Source organism: Pleurodeles waltl, chromosome 7 (assembly GCF_031143425.1).
Source record: "Pleurodeles waltl isolate 20211129_DDA chromosome 7, aPleWal1.hap1.20221129, whole genome shotgun sequence".
NCBI lineage: Eukaryota > Metazoa > Chordata > Amphibia > Caudata > Salamandridae > Pleurodeles > Pleurodeles waltl.
Window position 1 is genome coordinate 486844266 of NC_090446.1, and position 14852 is coordinate 486859117.

The 14852-nt window shown below is 42.7% G+C and overlaps 1 pseudogene; it reads right to left on the reverse strand.

Moving 5' to 3' along the window:
- Positions 1–2127: 2127 nt before the first annotated feature.
- LOC138246898 (small ribosomal subunit protein eS12-like) lies at positions 2128–2539 on the reverse strand (annotated as a pseudogene).
- Positions 2540–14852: the final 12313 nt, after the last annotated feature.

The following is a 14852-nucleotide window of genomic DNA, read 5'->3' on the forward strand; positions in this document are numbered from 1 at the left end:
GTGACGCCGGAGTGTGGGTCCCACAGGTCGCAGTGCGAGCAGCGCCTCAGTGAAGTCGTCTGATGGCAGCGTCGGTGAGACAAGGGTTGCGGTGCGAAGCGGGGCAATGCGACTCCATGCGGCATCGGCAGGTCACGCTGCAGGCCAGCGGCGTCGTTGGCGGCGTCGCAGTGGTTTCTCCTCTTGGACAGCACAAAACACACAGTTCCCAGTGCTGCAGGTCCCGGGAACTGAAGTCTTTGGTGTCCCTGAGACTTCCAACAGGAGGCAAGCTCTACCCCCAAGCCCTTAGAGAATTTTCTCAAGCAGGACACACAGCAAAGTTCACCCTTTGCACTCTTTTCAGGCAGAAGCAGCAACTGCAGGCAAGTCCAGCAGAGCCACACAGCAAAGAGGCAGTACTCCTCCTTCAGCTCTTCAGCTCTTCAGCTCTTCTCCTGGGCAGAGGTTCCTCTTGATTCCCGAAAGATTCTAAAAATCTGGGGTTTTAGGTCTTCTTCTTATACCCAGTTCTGCCTTTGAAGTTGGCAAACTTCAAAGCAAAGTCTGAAGTGTTTGCAAGATCCTTCCTTGTCCAGGCCAGGCCCCAGACACTCACCAGGGGATCGGAGACGGCATCGTGTGAGTGCAGGCACAGTCCATTCAGGAGTGAGTGACCACTCCTCCCCTCCAGCACAGATGGCTAATCAAGATATGCAGGCTACGCCCCAGCCCCCTTTGTGTCACTGTCTAGAGGAGAGGTGTGAACAGCCCAACTGTCAAACTGACCCAGACAGGGAATCCACAAACAGGCAGAGTCACAGAATGGATTAAGCAAGAAAATGCCTACTATCTAAAAGTGGCATTTTCAAACGCACAATCTTAAAATCAACTTTACTAAAAGATGCATTTTTAAATTGTGAGCTCAGGGACCCCAAACTCCATATGTCCATCCGCTCCCAAAGGGAATCTACACTTTAATCAGATTTAAAGGTAGCCCCCATGTTAACCTATGAGAGGGACAGGCCTTGCAACAGTAAAAAACGAATTAAGCAGTATTTCACTGCCAGGACATACAAAACACATTAATATATGTCCTACCTTAACCATACACTGCACCCTGCCCTTGGGGCTACCTAGGGCCTACCTTAGGGGTGCCTTACATGTAAGAAAAGGGAAGGTTTAGGCCTGGCAAGTGGGTACACTTGCCAAGTCGAAGTTACAGTAAAAACTGCACACACAGACACTGCCGTGGCAGGTCTGAGACATGATTACAGAGCTACTTATGTGGGTGGCACAACCAGTGCTGCAGGCCCACTAGTAGCATTTGATTTACAGGCCCTGGGCACCTCTAGTGCACTTTACTAGGGACTTACCAGAAAATCAAATATGGCAATTATGGCTAAACCAATCCCCAGTACAATTTATATGGGGAGCACTTGCACTTTAGCACTGATTAGCAGTAGTAAAGTGCGCAGAGACAATAAACCAGCAAAAACAGAGTCCAAAACCAGGAGGTCAGAAGGCAAAAAGACAGGGGAGACACGCCAAAAAGCTGCCAGGTCTAACACTCACCATATCTAAAACATATGAGATGGCAGGGAGATATATTCTGGGTTCTATTTGGGCTAAATCAACAAGGGGAGTTTCCACTTCTTAGGTGGTTTCAAGGGCGTGAAGGATATTTCTTGTGAGGTTACTTGGGCTACACCTCACATGTTCATGATACACTACCATCTTCAATTCGGTAGATCTTCAGGAGACTTTGGGCCCTAGGTTTTGTTTTCAGTGCATGATGCTTAAATGCTTAAATTCTGTTATTAAACACGGGTGTTGCTTTTTTAATGTCTTGTTGTATCATTAATTGTTCAAGCTTAATATTTTTTCTGCTTGGTCATTGACTCAGATGAGGAGGGTTGTATGAAGAAGACTAACGAGGAGGTAATGTCTCAGTTACTTAATGGTAATCTTCATTATTCTGATTCCAGGTCTTCCTCATTCCAGTCCCAAACTCCCACCCTCCTTGATCCCTTTCACCATCATTGACTTTGCTTATTTTGCTTGAGTAACTACAAAAGAATGTGAGGTATGCTGGAAGCGGTGGGCACCATGTTGGGAGAATATATATTTTTTTCAATTTGTTTTGCTTTATTTCAAAACTGTTTGCTTCTTTTTAAAGTATTCCTCGATTACATCTTTGTCCTGAGATTCTTTGCCCTAATCCTTGACAACCACAGAGCTGCAGCCAACTACTTTTCAGGGTTTGCCTTCTCGGTCAGTTTTGCAGGGGCCAACCCATTCATCCAGCTTCTTGCTGTCATCAGCTTTAATCAAATTGATCTGGTGCCCAGCACAGAGTGCTTCAACCAACTTGACATACATGGACTTGTCGCAGTTGGAAGCAAGTACACAAAGGTGAGCTTGGCATTTGTCCAGGGCCTTGGCAGCTTCAAAAATGTCACAGGATAATCCATCATGAATGAGTGCGGTCTTCAGCACCTCCTGCAAAGCAGTGTTGACATCCATTACACCTCCAGCACCAATGCCTTCCTCGGCCATCCTTGGATTGTTGTTGGGTGGGTTTCACTGGTCAAATCTCATCAGCCGCAAGGAAAGGGTTGGGAGACTAATTTTGAGTTGGACTCGGCAAGCAATATCTGTTAGAAAAAAACAACTCATGTGGTAAGGACTGTGATGAGGAAGACCTGGATTCAGAGTAATGAAGATTACCAGTAAGTAGCCCAGACATTTCTGAGGATGTGCCACATACTCGGGTAAGTTACAGCACAATGTCTCAACAGTCTGGTTTGGTCAGAAATCAACAATTCTAGTCTGAAGGCCTCTTACCGACGATACGTGAAGGGATTGTTTAATAACTTACAAGCAAGAGATCTTTGGTCTGCTTCAACTAGCCTGAAAGAATGTTAAAATGTCTTGAATAAGAATATTCAACAGATTCTAGTGCTCGAAGAATGGCCGTTTTCATGCCTGGCGTATAATAAATAATTATAAAATGCTTAAAGCACAACCATATCTTACAACATGTTATTCCAAATTCACAAAAAAAAAATTATGGTTCATCCTTTTGGTAGCCTGTCAACATTGGATTTAATTCCTCAATTATTAAAAACCTATGACTGTACCACTTACACATTATTTAAAGAATCTATTACTCACATAATATGCAACTGTCCATTCTTTATAAAAAGAGCTTTTGTGCGTAATGCTTTTAACCAACTGGCTGTGCGGACATGTAGATATGGGGTTATTAAGGAGCGGAATCCATTTGGGCTAAGAGCCTTGGACTTAAGTTTTTTAAAAACATTTTATGGAAGGGCAAGAGAATTGAGTAGCTGGGACCTTCTCCACTTCAATGTCCATATCTCGTCCAACCTGTACATTCCTAGTGTTGTGTTGCTGGTGAACGTGGTAGAAGTTTAGTCTCCAATATTCGTAGAAAACACACATCCTTATGTAGAGACATTTTCTCAGAACATGAGCTGTGTTGTTATAAAAACATTTCCTTGTCCCTTATACGTTAGAGGGAGATTCCAGCCAGAGAACCACGTCTGTATGCTGATTGTCGAATGCTTCGCTGCAGCTGTCTTGCAGACCGAAGGCCTTTGCTCAGGTATGGGGGATGATGTCTTCCCAGGGGAACCTGAAGGGCAGAATTAGAGCTTAACACGCTGTGCACTATTATAGCTTTAGTAGGAGTTAGTCTACAGACTATTGTGACAATATGGTAGCGTTCTGATGCTTCACTCTCTTCGTCACAATTTTCACATTGTTTTGTTGTGTCGTCCTGGTTATTGCGACTCACGCTTTGCTTTCTAAGATGCAGTTGTTTTATTAAAATCATTATTGAAACATATACTGCCTCTGTTTGTCACTGTATACTTGAGACTAAATGTAACCGAGAGAAACGGATGAGACCTGAGTGACCACGGCTTCCCTGAGAAACCAATTATGTCTTGAGTTCGGCTGCCCAGTCATCCCTGCCCTTGGGTGGAAATGAGGCACTGCTAGTTGGCCGTAGCAAAAACCAGATTGGAGCGACAGGTGTCACTCCAATCAACGCAAGCGATTCTGCCCCTCAAAATCCAGTAGTCTCATTATAATAATGAGAGCCTACATGACATGGTGCCGCCGTCGTTTGGTCAGGCTCTAATTTTTGGGTCCTCCTGAGTATCTATGTCTCATTATATACAACGATACCTCAATACAGTATACGGAGACGTCCGTGTGTCAGGAATAAGGCTGTGCATGATCTAGGTCCCGCCCGGCATCCCCTTTTGTTCTAAAACTGGTCATCAGCGTTGTCTGCCCTGTGGTAAAGCTCATGTAGCTGCACGGTCAGGTCACTGGTGGACAAGATGCACTTATCACTGCTATTCTATGAAGGGACTACAATTCCCATGTTTTTAGAGGCAGCAGCCATCTTGGGGTGTGGCAGGCCTATAAAACCAGCCACACCCAATCACATTGCTCACTATTTCGAAGACTTCGATGCAGTCAGACTTCGTGGGGTTTCCTCTGAAGAAGAGTGGATTTCATGCATGGCAGATTAACAGCAAATCGGAGTATCCTTGTTTCCATGGTGAATTCAGATACAAGTAGGTCATACTCGTTTCGGTAAGGTCTTGATGAGTCCAATCTTGAAGGGAGTTGTTACTTCCAAAGGTAAAGCGCCCCTTAGCACAACGAGCAAAGCGTTTTCAGTTTTAAGAATAAAGCGGCCTTGGCGCGACGATCAAAGCGCTTCAGAGCACAGGAGTAAAGCGCCCCTTAGCACAACGAGCAAAGCACTTCAGGCCACATGAGTAAAGAGCTCTTGGCACAGCAGTCAAAGCGCTTCAGTTCACATGAGTAAAGCGCCCTTGGCACAGCAATCAAAGCGATTCAGTCCACATGAGTAAAGCGCCCTTGGCACGGCAATCAAAGCTCTCCAGTCCACATGAGTAAAGCTCCTTTGGCACGGCAATCAAAGCGCTTCAGTCCACATGAGTAAAGCGCCCTTGGCACGGCAATCAAAGCGCTTCGGTTCACATGAGTAAAGTGCCCTTGGCACGGCAATCAAAGTGCTCCAGTCCACATGAGTAAAGCGCCCTTAGCACGGCAATCAAAGCGCTTCAGTCCACATTAGTAAAGTGCCCTTGGTACGGCAATCAAAGCGTTTCAGTCCACATGAGTAAAGCGCCCTTGGCACAGCAATCAAAGCGCTCCAGTCCACATGAGTAAAGCGCCCTTGACACGGCAATCGAAGCGTTTCAGTCCACATGAGTAAAGCGCCCTTGGCACGACAATCAAAGTGATTCAGGCCACATAACTAGAGCGCCCCTTAGCATAACGAGCGTAGTGCTTCCGACAAGACAAGTAAAAGCGCTTTCTGGCATAAAGAACAAAACGCTTCATGTATAATAATCAAAGCGCTTCATGAACAATAAACAAGGTGCTTCTGCCCAACGAATAAAGCGCTTCAAGTTCAAAGAGTAAAACTTTCAGGGCTATAGTAGTAAATGTGAAAGCATTTCGTAGATAAGCAAATTAGAGTTTAATTGTTTTTTGGAAAGCATAATATGCGAGATACATATTTAAGTCTTTGAGAATTTCAAGGCTGTTATCAAACGTTTATGTTATGAATGCATTGTTGTTACAGGATTGATATTCAGAGTATGACCATAGTCTGAAGTTCTTGCCATCTCTTGGTTCAGAGGTTGTAGCTTGTTCTTGTTCCATGATTCAAAGAAGAGGCTTCACCCTCACTTCACAAAAAGGGTCTCAATCTGATATCACGGAGATGCCTTTATTCAAGAGTCTATTGATGAGTTGTACTGCTATGAATGAGTATATGCATATTTGCACTAATCTTTTCTTTTCAGATCTCTCTCCCTGCAGTTCCCTTCCCTAATACCCTTCCCCCCGCCTGGCTTCATCATAACTCTGTGCTATAATAGCTTTCTGAGTTGGTGATGCCGGGAGGTGGGCCTTTTGTTCGGCAGCGTGCAGATCCCGAGGAAAGGACACTGTGACACCGTGGCACTGAGGATTTCCGCCCCAGCTACATAGGTTATCCTCTCTGGTGTTTGCTATTGTTCAAGCTTGAATTCTAAAAGGAAGAACCCTATTTGGTGTGCCTTCTCTGAACATATTTTCTACCTAGCATGGCAAATCCACAGCAGGTAGCAATAGCAGTTAACATGAGACAACCTCTGACTACACATTTATTAGCAAATGGCCTAATGGCCCAGGGGGGTCCAGTCACATGTGTGGTGGACGCCCATCCAGCTTATAGAACAGAACTTTTCTATTCTTGGGTCACATTTCCAGCAGTTGATGGGAACACAAACACATTTCATCACTATATACTTGCAAACGTACCTGGACAATACAGGGCATATTTAGAAATACCATTATCTTATCAAGAACATAATAATTGGCTTGATGGTACCCTACCCCACACAATATTACCAGTAAGGTTAGGTCATCTAAGTAATGATGGTCCTACCTCCCCTTTATTAGCCACCTATACACTGCACCCTGCAGTAGCGACTTTAGCAGTAGCTGAGGTTCGTCGCTTATATACTGAATTAACAGCGACATATAGAAGATTAGTACAGTTTGTGATGCAAACATTAAATACAAACCCAGCACGTGCTGCACCAGCACAACCACATGCAGTGACTCCAGGTAGAAAACCCTGCGACTGTACATTCGATCATGGGTAAAGTACCCGCCAAACGAGAGGAAACTCCATTTTGGTTAGCACAAAAAATAAATGCGCTGGAAGCAGTATTTCCCCATACAGGACCTCAGGATAAACATAGAATTCTAACAATGTGCTTGCCATTTGGGATGGTCCCTACAGTGGATAACTGTAATACCTGGGGCACGGTATTTGCCACGCTATATACAACCGCGTACAGTACATCAACACTTGCCAATTTACATGAAGTGTTGAAGAAAATTCAAGATGAATAGGGGACTGCCCCGGCCCTGGACTTGGGGATGCAATTGATGGGTAATTTTGCCAGAGTATCTCCAATTATTTTAAGTAATCTTAAAGGGGAAGCAGTCGCACTAGCAGTGCGCATGCGGCTCCGTGACGTTCCTCAACAGGATCAGGAACACGAGCTGCCTAAGATTATCGCAGAAACCTATTCTAGCATTGGTCAAGATAGTCTGGGGGCCAGACCAATAAAACCACAATTTAATGGCAAATCTAATAAATAATTTTCAAAGCTCCTGAGGGTAATAAGAAGCACTGGGATAAAAAACAACAAACTCCTAAAAAAGAGAGGGGAGAATCTCCACGTAGGGAGACCCCACAGAATAGATATAATCTCAGAAATAGAGATAATATAAAAATGCCTGATAGATATCAATATACTGATACACGCCAATCTCGTTCCTTTCAGGACTCATCCAAAAAATGAAATGAGAGAGGTGGGCGATCAGAGCGAAAAACAGAGTACGTGAAACCGAGACAGGAATCACAACGCTCATCGGAGGTTTCTGTTAAAAAGGAAGAGAAACCTGCCCAACAAAAACCTCAATTCAAAAAGAAAAATGTGGCAGCAGTTGCAGTTCGACATGCCACTCAAGAAGAGGGTCCTCTTGAAGAACAGGAAGTGGGCACTCGTACTGCTAGACAGCGCGGTAGAGGTCACAATAGTTCTCCAGAGTCTTCTAGAGCATCTGGAGCATCTGGAGGTGAAAGCAACTGATGACTTTCTACAGGTAGAAACTGCGTACATGCATGTCTCCACGCCTGATAGGGTGTATAAAGTAAAGCTACAGTTAGAAGGAGACATTGAGCGCATAATAGACGCAATCTTTTGGGATCGCGTAGTAAACATATATGATGTCTTGTTGGCCGAACAAGATTGGCCACCTGAATTTGTCCGTACCTGCCCATATGCAGAAGATATTATTAAACCTTCTTTCTCGCCCCTTGTTCCGGAGGAACTTGCTGAATCCTATGCCATTGATTGGACTTTGGCACAGACACCTGCGTTATATCGCAATCACGTAGGATGGGATAAAGAGTCCCCCTACCATGTAATTCCTAATAAAAATCAACCCCAACTACCACCTCAGTATCCAAAAAAACATGATACTAAAGCACCTGTGAGGGAAATACTCACACAATTAGAGTACCAGGGCGTAATTGAACACTGCGTCTTCCCAATGAATAATCCTTTATTTCCAGTGGCTAAACCAGACCATTCATACAGAATAGTCTTAGACTACAGACACTTAAACAGTCATACAAGCAGATATGCTATACAAAACTCACACAGCACAGCACTGATGAACAATTTAGTTTGTACAAAATACAAAACAACACTGGACATTTCCAATGGTTTCTTCTGCCAGAATATAGAGCCTGAGAGTAGAGACTTAACAAGTTTCAGTCCACTAGGCTCCCAGAAAAAATTCTGTCATTTACCTCAGGGGTACAAGAACAGCCCAGGACTGGCCGCAGCTCGTGTCACTGCAATTTTGCACAAGATTGACCCTGAAGCATTGTCCTATGTAGATGATATTTATCTCATGGTTGATGAATTACTACAACATTTAAGATGGGTAGCCTGCATTGTTGTTGGATTTGCTGAATTTGGCTACAAATTCAATTTTTAAAAAACAAAAATAGCCTTTCTCAGCGTCTTGTTCCTGAGATATGAGCTATCAAGTGAAGGAACAAGCCTAGCGCCACAATTCTTAGAAAAATGTGCACAACTACAACCTCCAAACATGATGAACACTCCAATCTCTATTGGGTTTTCTAAATTTTGGCAGAACTTGCATTCCAGATTATGCTTCACGCATAAATCCTTTATATGACTTGGTACATCCTGATTTTTCAAGTAAATTTTGGACAATTGAACATACATGCATTCTCAGAGATCTGCAGACAGATATGCTTGCAGCACAACATCTACACACAAGGGACAACAAAACACATTTGGTCATCAGAGTAGTTGCGGTGCAATCGGTTTCACCTATGTGACATTTAATGAAAGTGAGACAGTCCGGATTGCATACAAATCACACTTATACTCAGCAGCAGAACAACGCTTTGCTCCCGCTGAGAAAATTCTCACTGCTGTACAGATGGCTGTCATTAAAGAAAGGCCTCTAGCCCAGGGAAAGCGCATAATTGTTGTTTCCCCAATCCCAGCCCTAAAGGCTGTCACAAAAGCCAGCGTTCCAAGCACAAAAGCATTACATCCACGTTGGATACAATGGGCCACGTCATTGACAGCCACTGATGTAGACTTCATTTTTGACCCAAAATTACAAACTCAAGAATTTTTGCAGTACGAACTAGAATGCCCAGTTCCAGCAAACACACTACCTGTCGAACAATACCATAGAGTCATGTACACTGATGGCTCTGCACAACCTGCAATTGGCACAAAACATCAATATTCTCCTGCTTGCGCAGTCGTAAGCGGCTATATGGAGGACAATAAATTTTGTCCCCTACACACATTCACGCAAACCCTAGGGGATTGCACAGCACAATTGTCAGAGCTAAAAGCTCTGTTGATGGCACTGGAACATATGGATCCTGCACAGCCAACTCTAATTGTTTGTGATTCGTACTATTGTGTCCAGTCCTTCAATGAATACCTGCATTACTGGCGCCAGAATGGGTTCAGAGATTCTAAAGACAACACCATTAAACACAGACTTCTGTGGGGGAAAGTAGCAGATATAAAAGAAACACTACCAAATGTCCAAGTTGTACACACACTTGGATACCAGCACATTGTAATACACGTTGCTGAGAATGCACTGGCTAATGAAGCCGCAAAGTCAGCAGTGGCTGTGGCTGCTGTTGCCGCAGTAACTCGTTTGAGTTCAAAAGCAGACGCAGACATATGGACTGCCGTGAAAGCTACGGCTGATGGTACGCCCTATCCAAAAGCGTTTCCAGATAAATATTCCTACTGAATGGGAGGCTCCCTGAACGCTGAAGTTAAGATACCAGGCGTAGGGGTGCGAGATATTCCCAACAGAGATATAAGACCACAATTGGTTAAAGCAGTGCATGAAGGGGTGGCATCTGCCCATGTTGGTATGGCGGCTACAATCTCAATCTTAAAAGCCCGCTATTGGTGGCCAGGCCTCTACAAAGAGACCAAGCAGTATGTCCTTTGTTGTGACATCTGCCAACAAATCAAAGTTTCCACCGCCAAACTCCCGCCACAGACACCCCTCTTGATTTCAAATAAATCATTTCAATGTGTGTACTTGGACCATTGTGGTCCCCTAACACCGGATAGTGCATACAAGTATATTTTAGTCGCTTCTGATTCTTACTTCAGATTTTTATGGGTGTGGCCACAACGCTTGGCTGACGCTCGGACTGTTATTAAAGATTTGCAAGTCTTTATCAGTACATATGCAGTTGCGGCTTTCCAGTCGGACCAGGGCCCTGCTTTCACCTCAACTCCAGTACTCGTCTCCATTTCATCCCGAGGGACATAGTGTCGTAGAGCGATTAAACCGTGATTTAAAGCAATCCCTAACAGCCATAGTATTAGGTACGGGTCGTAGATTACTTATTCACCTGTATGGAGTTCGAGAGCACTTAACAATCTGCCTAGAAGGTCCCTGGGGGGTCGTACTTCGTATGAGTGCCTTTTTTTGGAACTCAAATGTATGTTACAGATCTTGATGGTCCTGGCGTGGAGGTGGCAGAAACACCTTTTGACATAAATGACTGTGTCACTCTCTTACAGGAATTACAACAGTTCTGTGCCAACAATTCTTCTGCCAGGACTGCCTCAGTAGGATTTAAGGATGTACCAGTAACATCTACCAGCTGTATTCCTAGAGTTGGGGATCTAGTATGTGAAAAGGTTGCTGTGCAACAGGAATTTGGTCCTTCTTATTGAGTACCAGTCCCAGTCTTGAGGATACACAGTACCATAACTGTAATTCTACCTCCGTTGGCAGGTGCCAAGGAAAATCGTTTTGTCTCCATCGACAATGTCAAACTACACCATGTGGCCGATCCTGCACAGCAGACCAAGAGGTACAGCTAGTAGTTCCTGAATCCCTCTCACTACTGCTCAAGAAGTCCCTCTACAAGTTGTAAGCAGCAACAGTGCCACCTCTCCGAGCTTGGGGAGGGTGGAAAATGATCTTGCATTGGTTCCACTAACATCAAATAATACCGAAATAGTTGATTGATTCAATACAGCTTCAACACAAATGGGTGGTGCTGTTTATTCTGTGCCACCGCGAGAAACACCATCTCCTCCAACTAACACAGCTCCAGTTTTTGCACTAACTGCTTCTAGATATTTTGCTGACATCAACGACGACGTTTCAGACTCATTCGCCTCTTCAACACCAGAACTGTCAAAAACATGTAAGCTAATGAACTGCCTTAAAATAACATACTTTGTTCTCCCATTGAACTATCTATGGCTTTCCTTGACTATAATAGCTTTTCTTCTTTGGATTGGTTTTGTCATAACTTTCTTTTTGTTGATACACGGACATTTTCTTCCTGAAAAATCGACAGTTGAACTGGTTGATGAGTTCTTAAAACCACATTTTTCATCACATAAGGTCCGAAGAGACTTGTCTTTTGTGAACATTTCCGCAATACCAATTCCTGATGGGATTGTTTGGGATAAAGTAACATTTGATATATATGGTCCCATGGAGGTTATTCAAATACCATATGTGTTCAAACTTTCCTTGAATGATATAAGAATACCAGGCATTGTTTCTGATAATTGGGATGTGAAGACAGTTGATTCTATGATGACTCAATTGCAGTATTATACTGTTTTTGAAAACTAAGATGTTTATCAATCTAAAGAAAATTATGGTGATATGTTTTGCTATAATTATTATGGGCACCATTTCATACACAGAGCAAGCAGCCCCAACACTGTTTTTAATAGTACACAATGGGAACATTGTCCGACTCCACCACAAGGGAGTTCCAAAATGTATTCTGACAAGTTTATATATTTTTCTGGACATGATGTTAAAAATGCTGAGTCGTATTATTTTAAATTGCCACCTACTGAAAATATACGCATATTATTGACAAATACGAAATGTATATATTCGGACCCCTTTGTTTCCTAGTTGACTATAAAAGGCTATGAATATTAACTGAAGTGGACTGAAAAGCCTCTTCATTGAAAGGCCTCTTCTAAGGGCACAGATATGATTCATTCGTGGGGCCTTGATCAGGGTTAAATAACAGATTTAGCTGGGGCCTTGACAACTTTTGTTTTGTAACTGAGAACTGTGACAGAACTTCGCCATCATACACTTGTTTATTTTTTGTACTAATATTGATTATGCAATTCATTGCTAGGATTACTTTATGTGTGAGTTTACTTGCTTTTGGTATTGCAATTCATTTTATGTTAATAGTGATTATGCAATTCAGTGCTAGGAATACTCTATGTATGTGACTTTTCTTGCTTTTGGTATTGCAACTCCTTTTATGTTGTAATTTTTCATAGACAACCTATTGTGAAAGTGCAGATCCATGAAAGAGACTTGCAGAACTTCCTAATTTGTTTAAAGACATTCAGATTTCATCACCTTTTGTATATATTAATTCGTGAGAGGGCCAAGTTGCTGATATAGCCAAGTGAATGTGCTGTGATAAGCAAATTAGACAAATCTAATGAGATCAGTGCATGCCTTTTTGAATGCTGTTTAATGAGGCCAGTACATGCTTAATTTAATGTTGTGAAACAGTCTCTTAATTGCACATAGCTTCACCAATACCATAATTCATTACAGAAAGGCAACTTCCAGGGGTTCCACTGACAGTCTTCAATAACCCGAAGAACAGCACCTGGCTGGACCTGGTGAAAGGGAGTGCAGTGTTTCTTTCTCTCTTTCTCTCTTTTTCCAAATTCCCTTCCCTTTTGGGGCACCTGCCGGGGCTCCTGGTACAATCAGCAGCACAGAAAGGTGCCTCAGAAGGTCAGGAGAACAGTCATCACCCCTGCAGACAGCCTGGTTTTCAGGTGAGTGGCATTCCTCAACAGTTAGTGGAGATAGCCAAAGACTTTAGGCATTATTGTTTGACCCACAGAATAGCAGTGATAGTGGAATACATTCTAGGGCAATCCAATGTCGTGGTGAACTGGAACTCCAACTACCTGATAGACCACATCAACTGGAAGCTCCTACCGCAGATATTCAGATTGATCCAGAATGTGTGGAGTTCTTGCAAGATAGAACTATTTGCATCCAGGCTGAATCGCCTGTTGGACGAAGTCTTCAGTTGGAGTTCGGATCTTCTAGTGATGGATGCCTTCTCTCAAGACTGGTCAGGGGGCCTGAACTATACTTTTCCCCCTTCCCCATGATCCCCAGAGTGGAAACCCAGATCAAGAGACAGGCAGCAGATGTGTTGTTAGTCATCCCAGTATGGAAAAGTGCAACATTGGTTTCCTCTCCTCCTAGAATTGACTTGCAACCCTCCTCTCCTTCTCCCTATGTCGCAGATGATGCTCCTGGGCCCTCAGGGGGAATTACATCCATTAGTTGTATCAGGGCAGTTGGCCCTGATGGCCTGGAGACTTTCTGCAACAGTGGTGTTTGTCAGGCATTTTGGATGTGGCTCCAGACTTCATTAAACAATCATGGTCCCTTTCCACCAGGAAACAATATTCCTTGGCATGGAGATGTTGGTGGATTTGGTGCCTGGAGCGGCACGTGGCTCCCATGGCAGCACAGGTCACTGATATAGTAAACGTTCTGTCTCAGAAGAAAACTGAAGGATTCTTTTACAGGTCAGTAAACAATTTACAAACTGCCATTTCTGTGGGACATGCACAGGTTAACAATAATCCAATGGGCATGCACCCTGTCATCTGTAGGCTTCTTAAAGGCATCAGTTTTTCAAATCCCCTCAAACCATAATTTGCCTTTTTGTGGGATGTATCCTTCGTCCTAGATATTTTCTAAAGATGGCTCAATAATGCGCAGTTGACCAGAAAGCAATTGTCAGCTAAATTAGTATGTTGCTATGCCTCACTGAATGTAGACAGACTTTGGATGTGAAGGCTCTGGATCTTGTAGGTATAGTTTTTACCCCTGAAGGAGTTTCTTTTCACCTCACAAAAAGAATGAAAACCTTTACAAAATGTATTGACTATCATGCTTTTCCGCTAAATTGTGTGTGGTTAAATATTTAAAGATATGTGGGGATTGTACTCGTGCATTGAAAACTGATACATCAGGGCAATTATTGATTTCTTTGCAAAAGCTTTTGAAACCTGTTTCAGCTACAGCCATTACAAAATGGTTAAAATTGGTAATAGTTGAAGCTGACATTGATGTTCAGATGCTTGATGCTCATTCAGTTCTGAGTGTGAAATTAATGTAAACCCCATTGAATTGAATTTGACATGCCTTCTAATGAATGTAACCAAAGCTGAAATTCTCATGAAATTTGTCAAAATTAATATGACATTAATTGAAATTAATATGATACATATTCAAATGAATATGATATCTGTTAAAATGGATAGGTTGCATCTTAAATTTAATATAACACGTTTTCATATGAATATGACATTAGATGAAATAAATACAATATTGATTCAAAGGAATATAACACATGTTAAAATGAATTTGAGATGAGCTTTAATGAGTATACGCTTCATTGAAATAATTTGACATGTTTTAAAATGAATAGGAGTAACATTTAAATGAACATGGAATTTATCAAAATGAATACGGCTTGCTTTGAAGTAATGTGATACACATTGACATGATTATGATATGTGTTGCAATGGATATAATTCATGTTCAAATTAATATAATGTGTTATTATGAATGAGACATCCATTGAAAGGAATATGACA